Source organism: Temnothorax nylanderi, unplaced genomic scaffold (genome assembly GCF_030848795.1).
Source record: "Temnothorax nylanderi isolate EJ_2023f unplaced genomic scaffold, tnyl_v1.0 TNYL_tig0012_pilon, whole genome shotgun sequence".
Classification (NCBI taxonomy): domain Eukaryota; kingdom Metazoa; phylum Arthropoda; class Insecta; order Hymenoptera; family Formicidae; genus Temnothorax; species Temnothorax nylanderi.
In genome coordinates, this window is record NW_027249074.1 from 510,451 (window position 1) to 525,063 (window position 14,613).

At 46.2% G+C, this 14,613-nt stretch overlaps 1 protein-coding gene across 4 annotated transcripts in view; it reads right to left on the minus strand.

The window, feature by feature from the left end:
• 14-3-3zeta (tyrosine 3-monooxygenase/tryptophan 5-monooxygenase activation protein zeta) overlaps positions 1–14,613 on the minus strand; it is a 55,048-nt gene that overhangs the window by 25,555 nt on the left and 14,880 nt on the right. Inside the window, exon 2 of one of the 4 annotated variants that reach the window (XM_071697412.1) lies at positions 12,543–12,604. The exons of 2 other annotated variants lie outside the window; for them this stretch is intronic. The gene's annotated coding sequence lies outside the window, so the exon portion shown is untranslated. Of the gene's footprint in view, positions 1–5,537; positions 5,948–12,542; positions 12,605–14,613 lie in introns of those variants that run through there. One more of the 4 variants, XM_071697411.1, reaches the window with a different exon arrangement.

The window sequence follows — 14,613 nt, forward strand, 5'->3', positions numbered from 1 at the left end:
CGCATGTGACTAAGAGCATTTCTTTCTCAATGAACCGGATAATTGTTGTCAAGGATGAAAGAATCGGAGAATGCCGGAAGTAATGCCAGCCGTGTCACCTGTCGCACGGAAAAAAATATACGCGACGTTAATGCGTCGATCGCTGTACGATTTTTGTCTCGTAATAACGCGAGTTTAATGTCAGAAAAAAATACAACGAAATTCTTCTGCGATGATGATTTTCGCGTTTGGTATGTGCACCGTCTATCGCAATTGCGCAAAAGTACCATTGTTCGCCGGGAAAGTGTCGTTTTATAAATTCCAGGATCTCCCGATAAGTCATCACAGAAATATGTTTCGAACGTACGCGACAATATTCCACAATTCTTGAATTTGCAAATTGTACAATTCGTAGATCCCAGTTTGCTTTGCAAATCTATAAATTCAAGAAATATTTGGTTCCCTGCATTTATTTGCTTCGGGGGATCTGAAATCCCCGACGAGTTAGCACTACGCTTCACAAATCTCGAGTGTCACGAAGCTCGTATATACAATAAATCATAAATCAGATTCATAATTCAGTTCAATAAATCGCTCAGTCTACACGCCAGTCTAACTTTACATACGTTTCACATTTTTAACGAGGAAGGTTCATCGAGATCAAGTTTTCTTCGCGCTTATACAATCTCGACCGTTTGTCCCGAAAATTTTGGAACTTGTAGATTTTATAAATTGATGTAACCGTTCAAACTCGCCGCGCCCGGAGAATTTTCGATTCCGGAAACCGTGTCGTTTGAACGCCCGTCGTCACAATCCATAAATCCTCCCGCCCCCACGGATCCCGTGATAAATTCACGATGGCGCAATAAATTTGGATTAACGTCGAACGGAGGATCGCACCCGCTATTCCCCACGTTCCATATTTAACGACGACGCGAATCGCTCCTTTACAGAGCGAGTGCGACGAGAGGCAAAAAGAATTCCGGGTCACGAACGATGGAAAGGCAAGAGATCCGGTTTCATTAATACACTTCCGGTTCGTGGCGTTCACCGCTCTCCCGAGGTGCAGCACTCGAGGAAAGGGAGGAATGACAGTTCCGAGGATTCGTATTTCCGAAGTAACGACGTCTCACGAAAAGAAATATAACGACTTCAACGATCGTTCAGCCGAATAATTAATCCAACAATATTTCCGTAATTCGAGATAATTACTTCGTGAAGCTCGTCTGATAGATCCAGTGTGTAAACTTCTTTTTTAACTTTGTTAAATTGATCACTCTTACTAATTTGAGAAATAACTATGATTGATGATATCAATTTCGCGTTTCTATCTATTCTACGATATCCCAAGGGAATAAAGTATCTAATTTATCACTAAGGGCCAATTTCTTCACCGTTGGATAACTCTATCCTTCAGGTAAACCTCACTCTTCATCTCTTTCTAACTGCCCCCTTAGAATCCGACGGTGAAGAAATTGGCCATAAATGATCGAGATAGATTATCCATTAATTAAATGTAAAAAAGTGGCAGTTTATTAAGGAAAGAATGAACACTTGGCACACAATTTTACGCGCGAACGAAGAGGTAACAGAAGCGCGAATTACCCCCGTGAGAACGCGAGGAGCACGTTACACGTGAAGATCCGTACGCGATACGCGACTCCGCGGTTTCTCGCGAGGTAAACGATCGCGAAGATACGTCGACGTCCTTAATTGCGGAATTTATTTCGTATGCGATGTCTCGCGACAGTTTTCAACCGGAATACAACAACCGGTTTGAAACACGGAGGCGAGAATTCAACGGCGGGTAAATATCGATCGCTGGGGTTCCGGAAGCGTGTCTCTCGCTCTCGGCTCGCACAAAGAAACCCGGACAGAAATGTTGGGCGAGCGGGTAAGGTAGGTGTATTCGGCGCCCTATATTTAATCGCACGCGATCACCTGGCTTCGGGCGGGTTTCAGTGGCGACGAACGACTACGACGAGAACGACGACGACGACGTCGAGACGCCCCGCGTCGCCGCTGAAATATTTCTGGCACGAAGAGAACTCTCGCGGCGCGGAGCGGCCTGCGCGAGCGGAACGCATCTCGCGCGATACGCGCGCGCTCCAACTCGTTCCAATTCCCACCAAGTTATCCCCCTTGATCGCCTTCGAACGCGACATGCGATTCTGATTCTTATCGAGGGTACGGGCGTACTCCAAAGCGCGATAAGAGCGGCTTCCGTAAGAGATTCGCTGCAATAAATTCCCCGCATCAAGCTTCAACGATTTCGGAGTCGGATTTTTATCAGCAATGATTCAAACATATTTTTTTTCTACGATAAGTACTTATCTTCTCTTACAGATCGAAAATAGAAAAATAGAAAAAGATTCCAAGGAAAGCGATACCTGATTTCTATTGTTCGGGGACAGACTTATCATTAGTTCCGAGGAATTGGAAATTTTGATGGACGCTTTGGAGCAACGGGTCCTTAGAAATCACTGTCGCATCGTGACGCGGTGAGTTTCCCTATTCCGTCATCCCCGTGGCGAAACGTTCGGTCGCGACACGCACGATCCTGAAAGTAAACGCACTTTTTCCATTCCGCCTCGGCGCGGGAAGAATGCGGCTGGCGTCACGCGTGGGTAATCGACGCTTTTGCAAGCGTTTTATGAATGCCTGCGAATACCTGGCAAGCGAGGCTGCGATTCCGAGTAAGACCCGTCACTGCCATACGCACGCGATCGCGCCGCGATTCATTAATATCGGACGACTGCGTCGTAAACCGAGACAACCGAGTCTTCTCACGTGCCAGTAAAATTATTAATAGAAATATAGCGAGATAATTCGAATAAATGTTAATGAAAAAAGAGAGAGAAGAGCGATACTCCTCAAAATGTTTGAAAACTACTCGGAAAAATGTTTCGTGATAAAATCTGCATTTTTTAAATTATTTCCTTACAATCTTTTTACTCATCGCTGTGACCCGTTAAAATTATGTCGCTAACTGCGATGAGCGTAAACTGTAAATGTTCATTTCGTTTCGTCGATTGATCACAAAACTCATCATTAAAATAGATAAAATCGAATTCTAGAATAGCCCGTCACGTGCACACGTGCAATATGTTTTCGTTGTTAATAAAAATTATAGTAAATTAAATGCAGAAGGCTGCGATTAGCTGTGGAAAATTTCCTCTCAAAATGTATCGCTCTCGCGTCACGAGCGGATTATCGATCGAATGTCACGGATCATCCGCGACTTTTTTTTTTAGCGAGACGGAAGCCCGGCGAGACCGAATCGGCATCGCGGATTTTTGCGCAAACTCCCGCCTCGCGCAAATACGCGAGAGAAGACGGCGCTATCAGCCGCGAAGTAACACATGACATGATGCGGGCGCAGATAAACGCGGTAACTGATAAAACTGATATCTACATCCGCACGCCCGAGATGTTACGGCGAGGCGCTTATCACATTTTTAATTCCTATCGCGCGTGCGATAACTCGTGACAAAATCGTGTTTCTACGGATTCGGAAAGTTGGACGTTGACGAAAAATGTTTTTTTTTCCCCTCAATTCGGGTTTCTCTCTCTCTCTCTCCGTCCAAAAATATCGGCCGTAATCGATATCAGCATTAGAATAAATTCGATCGAACGCAAGGACGTGCTCGGTGCCCCGCGGATCAATCTCGGCATTAAAATTCGAAACTTTATCCTCGTTCTAAAAATTGCCTCCCGCAATTACTCGTCGATATCGACCGTCACTTTACTTGTCGCCATAAATACAGTCACGTGAAATAGGAGCGTAAAATATCATTGAACCGCCGCTATAAATATATCTAGGAAATAAGAACACGGACTTCACACATTTAACGAGATCTCAAGGCCATCGATCGATCGATCGGCATTTAAGATCCGCGCCTTGTTCTCCGGAAGAAAAAAAAGTGAGGGGACAATCGCGTGCTGAGCGATCGATGGCTGGATCGACACGTGAAACCTACACGTCAGAGACAAAACGAATAAAGCAAAAACGACTTATCAAAACATGTTCTATGCGACATAAATTCTCTGATATCACGAACAAAATTTAAGTAAGAAAATTCGGATGGTGGAAGCTGTCTAGAAATTTAAATATTTGAAGTCAAGAAATTCGGAGTTCAGAAAATTGGAGTTAATAGGATCTCGTTTCTCTTTAAATTCCCATCGAGTTCGGGCGGAAATTTATTTCAAATCCCTAAGGGCCGGTTGTTCCGTCCTGTTGGTAAACTAATAGTTAAATCACATGTCCATGGCTGCGGTCCACTTGACGCTACAAATGCTTCAAAGCATTCCTCTTCTCTTTTCTTTCAATGAAGAAAGGAGAAGAACGCTCCAAAAAATTTGTAGCGTCAAGTGGACCGCAGCCTATCACGTCTTCTAATTTGAAGGAAAAACAAAGACATATATATATGATTTATCTATTAGTTAGTTCACCAATAGGTTGGAACAACCGGCCCTAAGAAAATCAAATCGAAAAATAAAAAAAGATTCGCCACGATAATAATCCCTGAAAATTATTTCACCGAGGAGTCCTCGTTAACGTCATGCCCGATCATAATGGCACACTTCCCATTACGAGAGCTCGTGGAGAAGCCGCGTCGGTCTACAAGAAAGACATATTTAGCCATGCAAAGTAGCTCTCGTGGGAGGCGGCGGTGACGGCGGCGGAACGCCGTCGCGACGAAGGTCGTCGCGGAGACGCGCTCGCCCGCGGCTCGCGCGGAGAAACGGAGCGGGCGGCGGGCATCATCAACCGCGTCGCGCCTCGCGCCGTCCGGGTTGAGGTTATGGCCGGCGGAGGCGAGGCGAGCGAGCGAGCGAGCGGTCGCCTTTTCGAGAGGGAGCCAGCCGTGGTAGAGCGGCGCCACGGCGTTACTTTCACGGGGGCCGAGAGCGAAATTCCCGGCCGCATTCTCCGACGGCGACGCCTCGACGCCGACGATTATCGCGAGGCCGATCGTCGGGGGGGAAAAACCGCCCGATTGACCGATCGAGCGAGCGAGCGGAGCTGTCGAAGGGGAAGAGAGATCGATTCACGCATTACGACGGTAACGAACCGAGCGACTCGTTATTACGCGTCAATGCGGAGAGAGAGAGAGAGAGAGATACGCGTACGAGCCGTCGTTCTACGACGCAGTAACGACGCGGCGGAGAGAGATCGATAGCCGAGCCGGCCTCGCTTCGGTTTCTCGCTCCCTCGAGCCGACCGAGTCCCAAGTTTCCCACGAGAGCGCCGATAAGCGACGATCTAGAATTCTAGAAGCGTCGACGGAACGGCGCGGCGGCTACCGGCGGCGATTCGGTCACGCAGGAAATGACGAGGAGTGCGTGGAAGAAGCGCAGCCTGACCGACCGACCGACCGACCGACCTGCGCGCTCACAGCATGCGGCCCGAGCGGGACGGAGCAGGACGGAGCGAGGCGCGGAAGCGAACGTGCGAGAGAGGGACACGTCGGACGGAGACGGACACACCGGGGGGGGGAGAGAAAAAAAAATCCACACAAAGTGCGACGCAGAACTTGCGATTTTTTGCCACCTACCTATGGCTTACAGTCTTTTGTACAATAAATAACCGCGTAAATACACGATCTGCGGGGCGTAGATCCGTGCACCGGCTCGACTCGGACGAGCGCGCGGAAGAGGGACAAGCGCGGTGAGGGAACGTTGCGTGTCGCGGCAACGACCCGGTATAACTCGGGATTTTTTTCCTTCTCTCTCCTTCTTCCCTCCTTCCTTCCTTCCTTCCTCACCCTCTGCAGACCGGAAGGAGACACGCGCGCGCACGAGAGATGGGCGAACACGAGAGAGCGAGCGAGCGAGCGTGGACCTTCGGCGCGGAACGAGAGAAAACGAAAAAACTTCTGCCGGCAACTCTTTATTCCTCGGTCACACACGCGGCTACGATACCACACATCCCTCGGCGACCACTCCCGCACGACGACTGAGCCGGCAACGCCGCCCATGGTCAGCGACTCGGCTCGCCTCGTGCCGGGGCTCGGTCGCGCTCGGCCGCGCTCGGCCGGCTCCGCCGCGCCTCGTGCCCGAGCCGAAGTATTGATCGGCTCGCGGCGGCCCGGCATGGCCGCCCCGTCGGCCTGGGTGGGGCAGCGGAGCGGCCGCGGCGGCCGGCGCACGGCCGTGTCCCGGGACCGATCCCCGACGTGCCGCGTCGCCGCCACGCTACACGGCGACGGCGACGACGCGACGGTTCTCGCCGTCTTTTTCCTTCCTTCCGTCTTTCTTTCTTTCTTTTTTTTCACCCCCTCCGTTTTCGGTCCTTCGCTCGCTCTTTCGATCGGCTCCGACTCATTACTCCGACTCCCGTCTCGCTCGCTTTAATCGCCTCGAAACTGCCCATCTGATTCACTTCTCTTTCTCTCCGATTTCCTCTTCGTCGCCTAACTATTTATCTTACGCCTGTCTTGCTTTTTTTTCCCTCTTTCTCTGACCCGCTAAACGTCCATCACGCGTGTCCCGTCGATCCTACGAGCTGCTTATCCTGCGTTTCCTCCGTCCACCTTCCTGCCCTACTCCACCTCGGCTCGTCTCAAGCGTAATTTCGCAAGCAAAGATTAACCTGGAAAAAGTGGTCCTTTTTTCTTCCCGTCGGGAGGTTTTCCTCACTCCCTATGGGTTTCCGCGAAAAACTGCGGCGAATCGTTACGGAGAGATACGCTGCAATTTCTTTAGGAAATTGCCACTTTACGAAGAAATTGTATCGATATTTTTCCTATTCTTTTTTCTATATATATATTTATATCGTGTTTTATTAAGCTTACGATGCTTACAATTAAAGAAAGAAAATCTTACATAATTGGCGATCTGAATTAAGATTTACGATCACAGAACCATTTGCGAAAGTATTGCGTGGTCGAAAGTTGTACAGGGTATTTGACACAGAGACACAAGCGAAGAGAATTTTTTATTTTAAAAAACGGAGGAACAGAGTCGGTCTAAAATAAGTACCGTGGGTGGATCTGAAAGATCGTCAGATTACCATAAAAGCCTTTTCGTCCTTCTTGCGATCGTTGAACCGTATCCCACTTTCGCGGTAAATCAAAAGGATCCCACGAAGGCGGGGATTACTCGCCGCCGTCAACGACTGGCGTCTCAAAGTGTCCGTGAAAAGAAAGGATTTTAAGAACCATAGAGTTTCCACACTATATCTATACTTTCGTCGAGTAACGCAGACTCCTGAATAGATATTAACGTATACAGCGTCTCGAATCAAACTGGCGAATCGAAAGTCGAGGAATTTGTGAATGACAATATTTATAACTTGCGGATGTTACGATTCGCGACACGCGAGGAACGCGTGACCACTTTTTTTCTGTAAATCCAAGGATCTGTGAATCTAAGAAAGTTGAGGATATACACAAATATACCGGAAAGCCCGACGCTTCTTAGGGCCGGTCTACAATGGATGTCGTAACTGTCGTAAGTCGTGAGTCGTAAGAAATTGACCAATCATTAGTTGATTATTCTCCTCAAATTCGACTGTGATTGGTCAATTTCTTACGATTAACGACTTACGACAGTTACGACACCCATTGTAGACCGGGCCTTAGGCCGGTTCTACAATCAGTCGTATGTCGGAGTCGGATGTCGCAACACAGCCTATGGTCCAATAAGGAAAATTTATTTTCGAAAAAGAAATTCTTATTCATTTTGTTGCCAATGCTCCAACGACAAATATTATACTTGTCCAATTTTGCGCCTGGCTTAATTACGAAAACAATATTTATCATTGGTGTCAGTTGGAAAGAATTCGGTCGTTTATAATACATTTTAGATTTATTGTTAGCGAAACGTGCGAATAGATTTACGGATCCATCGAGAATACAGTTGTCCAATATCGCGCCTGGCTTGTTCAATTATGAAAACAATATTTATCATTAGTATCAGTTGGAAAGAATTCGGTCGTTTGCAATACATTTTAGATTTATTGTTAGCGAAACGTGCGGCTAGATCTACGGATCCATCGAGAAAGACTCTCCATTCGGTGGACCTAATTTCCGCGTCCACGTGGAGGGTCGAACGCGGGTCGCGAATCTACGTCCCGAACGAGCGTGTAACATCGGCAATTTCGATCGAACAACGATCCCCGACACCGACGATATCGCCGACCGGCGCGAGGTGACATTATACGTCCTCTCGTGAAAATTTAAATGAAACGTGTATCTCGTTTACTCGGCCTGGGCGCTGCGGATAAAACGGCCGCGTAAATGAATCGCGGGCGTACATGCACACGCCCGGTGTTGTTATTCCTCACCCGGTATACCCGACATCAGTATGCATTAGCGGCAAATTCGATATATCTCGTGCCCCGTAAAATTTCGTTCGTGCACGAGCCGACAAACTCCGACCGTAATTCCGTCCGTGAGACGAATTAGATCGTCTGAAGATGAGGAGCCGGTTCGCCGTGTAAATGTTTACCTGGAAATTCCATAATCGCACTTTAACGAGTAGGTACTCCCGAAAATACACATACACGCGCTTAGTCGTAATTAGCTGGCGAATCTCCCAATATATTTCACATATCTCAACCTTTCGAAATTTCCGCGCGTGTAATACTCTCCTTCCCTGTATAAACGTACCGTCGTTCTCGTAATTTTCGTTTATTAAATAGATATCTTTGCTTTCACTTTCTCGTATCTAATTCCCGAGCGCCGTCTCTCCCGCGTCTCTATATTTTCACTTTATAATTAATATAATTAATAGTTTATTCTTTTATTACTATATGATATACGTATCTTGCGTTATTATTTATAATTTGCGTACTTTGCGTCGGTATGTGCGCTATTAACGTCGTATGTCTTGTAATTTCATTTACGTAGAGGTAATTACATTTTAGAACATCCCGCTTCCCTAGAGAAATTCCGCTTTGTGATTTTTGCTTGTATATATTTGTTGAAACGAGCACGTTCGATGCGTCGGCAGGCGTATATTTACGCGCCGCAAGATCCGCACTCCCCCTGAAAGGTCATTCGTCAATTTCTTCCTCTGAAAAACCCGTACCGAGTATCGAATTAAACTACGGTTTTGTTTATTCAAACGCGAATATATTCGCGTCCAATCATAAATTTATATTGATCTTCTAATCCTTATATATACACAATTTATTTACGCGCTCCGAAATATACACAAACCATTAATTAAAAACTTCATGGCACTGGCTTCGTAGCTTCGCATAATAATTTCAGCAACGATGTACATATGTATGCGTTCTTTCGTTTAAAAAAATTTCCATATTTACAAACTTGTAAATTCTGTTTATTCAGACCAAGCCGTTCGCGTTTCCAGTGAATTCTTTTAATACGCTCCGATTGATATTAATATATAATCCCTTTATTAATATACAATCCCTCCATTGTGACAATCTCTCTCACTACAATCTGTTAATAATGAAGAGTGAAATTAACGCCATGAAATATAAATTATAAAGCAAATGCACGTATTACTAACTCTCACGTACAAACTACGACTCCAATTGGCATTCGTAACTGTAAAAAAATACCCCCGAGACCCGCTAATGGAAAAACGGACGAACGGACGGCGCGGCGGGCGCATCGAGTGTAATTTTTTAATTACACGAGAACTCGTGACACGGCGGAAACTCGTGCCGCGCACGAGCCGCGATATGTCAAGGGCTATTATCGAGGGTACGGAAACGTGACGGGGACACGTTTGCTGAAAAACCGCAGAGCGGACTGTATATGGGGTGGCGGAAAGTTGCGAGCGTGCGAGAAGTGCGAACGAGAGCACTTTTGTCCGCGTCCATCGTTGTCTCCTCCCTCGTCTTTCTCCCCGGCCACGCGCGCACACGCCAGACCCGTGCGCGGGCACCGCATCGAATGAATAACTGAAAACAATGCGGAGCGAAAGCGAGGCGCAGTATACCGTGGCGCTCTCGTAACATCGATCGTAAGATTACAATTGGGTTAAAACGGTCGCCCGTCTCGGCGGTGGAGAAGCTAAGGACCGGACCCGATCAACCGACGTCGACGCTCAAACCTGGACAGGCTCTCTATCTTGGCTCCATCGGCTTTTTTTATCACCGTTTCCCGATTGTTTTCAGATAAGATGTACTTTCGGTCAATAAAAGCGATAAAAACACGACCTGTGTCCACGTAACTTGCTCCCAAATCTTTTCTCGTGAAGTTCTGTACGTCAGCTTTATCACAGAATATGGACTTAAGAACATTAGTCAACGGTCTAATCGTATTTCGTAAAGAAAATTCCATTTCACGGCTTGAGTCACTCCGAGAGCAAGTTTTCTAATCTCTTGCTTCGAAACTACGCGTAAAAGATAATTTAATCTCAAATAAAAAAGACGATTCACTGTTTCATTTTCTCTACGAACAGATCAAAGTTAATTTAAAGTTATTTTAAAAGATTGTCGTTGTAACGATTGGTAGGTGATTGGTTTGAACAATGACGGAATGTCTCGCATCAGCCCGGTCGTACGAAGTCATTGAAGCAGGGAGGCTAATGAGGAATGACGGAGGGAGAGAGAGCGGGACAAAAGCGTGCATGGGGGGGGGGCGAGGGAGGAAAGCTGGGAGAAACAAGGGAAAATACATGGGGTGAAGGATGACTGGAGCGAGACGCAGCTACGCGAGGTCGCGAGGAAAGCGGCAGAAGACGAAGAGTAGAGAAAAGGGGATGGCGAGGTGCGCCAGGGAGGAGGGGGATGGGTGGCGGTCGGAGGTTGCCGAGGCTGAAATGAAATATTGATCTGTGGAGGCGCGCGCAACCCCTGCAGCCGACCCGCCCTTGTCCACCATTTTCCGCCGATCTCTCTCGCCGTTGTGAACGCCGCCGAAATTCTCGCCGATTTTGCGAGATCACTCGCGAATCGTTATTTCGCCGCCCGCTACTCTCGATCAATCTTCCCGCCTCTCCCCGTCGTTATCGTTAATACAAATTGAAAGCGGTAAGAGAGAGAGAGAGAGAGAGAGAGATCGGAAAGATAGCTTCCACGAGGAAAACTTGCGTCGTAAAAACGTGGATTAAGCGAAGAAACTGTTGAACTCCAGATTGGTTCTACAATCTTATCTTATCCGGAATTACGATGTGTACACGATAAGCAATGTTGATCTATTTAAACACGATATTAATTAGTTTTGTGTAACCATGAAAATACCTAAATTCTTCCGATCTTATATTCCTCCTCCCATCCTTTATCGAGAAATTCATTATCAAGTACACGGAGAGAATTTTCTCTTAAAATTTACCATGAAATCATGGTAGTTGTGGGACATGTACCACCAAGAATTTTATGCGAGCTGTTCTGATTAATATCTACCATAATAAAAAATATTAATATCTATTACAATTAAAACATAAAATATGTTTGATTAATTTTACTAAAATATATCTAGGAAATTTCAATAATTTTTCAAAATTTACCGATCTACTTGGTAATTTTTATCACGTGGTTTGTAAAATGTCTTTTGTATATTTTAAAAATTCCTTGGTTGCCAAGTTGTCCCAAGTTTGTAGTGAATTTAAGGGTAAAATATAACAAAAAATTCTCTCCGTGTAGTTTGGAAAAATTTTCCGCAACAACGGATCCATCTTCGCAAAATCGCACGGCGTAGATGCGTTGAACTTTCTGCACGCGCGACTTTAATGTGAGCAAATAAAAATTTATCGATAAAGGTCAAATGAAAGCACGCCTGGCGAAATAGAGATCTACTAAAGACAACGGGATAACGTATCAATTTTTCGCGAAAAGAGGGAAAAAAACATTCGCTGCTGCGAATACCTGCCCACGCGCGCAATTTCACACGGTGACAATTAATGACGATTTCTACCCGTGCGATTGTCATCCTGCTCCGAACGTATCTCGATCCAATATCTGTCGATACGACGTGAAAATGCACGCGCGAGCATACGGCTCGAAATGAAAATCCCCGTCACTCGATGTTGTCCGTAACGACGTGCGACGTACCGGGTGAATCGAAAGTAACGCGCGATTGAAGAGACCTGATTCAACAAATCGAAGTTTAGCGACTCTGTGATTGAGACTCTTGGCATCCCCCTAATTCTTTAGGCGCCCGACTTCCCTCGCAAATTCGTGGCATTAAACTCCCTGATCCTTGGGATTCGTAGAGACCTTCCGGAACTTGAGCGTTCCTTTCGAAACTTGGATCTCGCGAAATCCCCGGATTACGTAAGTTTCGATATTCCTTGTGTTTAATACGACGCAATTTCGCAGTTGTATTCCGGATATCAGAAACGGCTCGCTGAAGCGACGGTGCGCGAGTTGAAGAACTCGTTTGTATCGTTGTACCCGTTTCCGCAAGAGAGGCATGTAGACGTATCGATATCGGACGGTAAATCTCCGCGGATGAATATACCCCACGTGGGGAAAAAAAAAAAAACGGCTTGCCTACCTGGAAAAGCTCTACTATTACGCCGTGTGAAAAGCGTGCGCGAGCGTCTGGCGCACGTTTGTGTGCGGGAAACATGCGAGAGAAACCTGCGAGGGTATGCGGCATGTTGGTTAACGAAAATCGATAAAGGGCGGTTTTACGAACCAATTTCTGCGGCGATACAGTGTCTTCTTCGTCGACGTCGATGGAAGGGTTGGTGGACTTACCTGCAAAAAGAAATAGCTATGCGTTATTTAAGCATAAATCAAATCTGACGCGCGGCATTCGCGCGAGATTTCCATCTCCATCGATCATCTCGTAATCTTTCTATTGTAGCGCCGTAATATTCTCCGGGGATTGTCGGTGGTTAAATGTAAATTTAATATTGCAAGATCGTGTAAATTTATGCGCTACGAAATATCATTCGCATTTACCGGTATTTTCAATCGTGAAAAACATGTCGATATCGCGTTGAGATTAATGTAAAAAAAGATTCTCTCTAAACGTATTGGGACTCCTCGGTGAGAACATCGATACACGAATCTTTACGTCCACGTGAATCGGTAATTTAACAAACGCTCCTGTGTCGCGCCTGGCATTTAATAGAAATTCTCGACACCTACCCGGTGTGGGCGAGCCTTTAACGCTCCGCTCGGAGACCAGCGTTATACACTAGGTTAGTAACAAATAGATCAATATTGGCTCGTGGTTTGCGTGTGACGCATCGGGCCGCGTATGAACTCATTTCCGCCGGGCCATCGCCAATCGCGAGAAGTGGAGAGGAGATATTTTCATTTCGTCCCCCGTCAAAAGTGAACGTTTATGTTTTAACCCTTTGAGTCCACGAACTCTTTGTATTCCCGCGAGTCTCGAGACGCACGAATTCAGCCATTCTTGGACTTCAAAAGGTGATGCGGATCTTGCAGGAGAACGTTTGGAACTGTCCCTTACTGATTTCGACGGGCTTTGGATATGTTGTAGAATAGCGAAAAATGATAGACACGTATTTTTTATCGGCTTTGATAGCATGTTTAAGGATTGAAACAACTCTTTGAAAAAAATTCCTTGATTACGAGTGAATATCTCTGAAACAATGAGATATATGAAAAAATCTTTTAGATGAAAAGGTTACGGTAGTATGTAATCTCTGTAAACGTGTATTTAGATTTTTTTAAATGTCATATTTTATCCTCCCACCTTTCAATATTATTTTTGCAAAAATATAACATTTTAAAAATCTAAATATACGATTACACAGAGATCACGTAATACCGTAAGCTTCTTGTTCTAAATGTTTTTCATATACCTCACGGTTTCATATTTACTCGTAATTGAATATGGAATTTCTTTCAAGGGATTGTTTCAATCCCTAAACATGGTTCAAAGCCGATAAAAAAATACGTATGTTATTTTTCGCTACTCTACAACATATCCAAAGCCATATCAAAATCGGTGAAAGACACAGTTCCAAACGTTTCCTCGTTAGAATCCACTGATCTTTCAGCGAATTCGTCGATTCAAAGTCTGCGAAATTCCTCTATTTTCGGATTCGCATCGAGGCGTAAATGCGCAACCTTCGAACCTTTATAACGCATTATCCACCGTACCGTGGATAAAGTGATGTACCGTATTACGCAGAATCGTGAATTTTCGCCGATGGATTCACGATGCAATTGCTAATTCTCGCGTGAATTACCGCCGTAAATTCTTCTCGCCGACGTCGGTCGTCGCACGTGCCTCGATTGAACGCGCCCCTCGGAAAGGAGATCGATACACGCGTAGTAATAGTAAACAGGCGGTCATACAGTTACTCCTTTCCCCCTTTTTTTTTATCGGTCGACCCGTCGACCGCGGATAAGCCGCGGGTTCGCTTTTAATTGGCAAACGGCCGCGAACCGGCGGCCGATTCGCGCCGCGGAGCAGCGTGAATGCACTTTTCTCGTAGAGCCGCGGTGCGAAACCGTCGCGCGAGCAGCGCAAATCGAGGACGGGCACGACGGGCTTTAACACACGACACTGACCTTGCCCACTTGATCGGAGAATCTCCACTCGTCTGCGGAATTATCCCGCGGAGAGTTTCCGAGTGACGCGCGCGGCGCGATAACGCTTGTGTGATTCGAATTTACGTCGCGTCGTTCCGTTCGTGAATGAATTCAACGATGTGTGTCTCGCCTTCGTTTCCGAAAACGAGATCACGCCGCGATTCAGTCGGAATAATCCAGTTCTCTATTTTCGA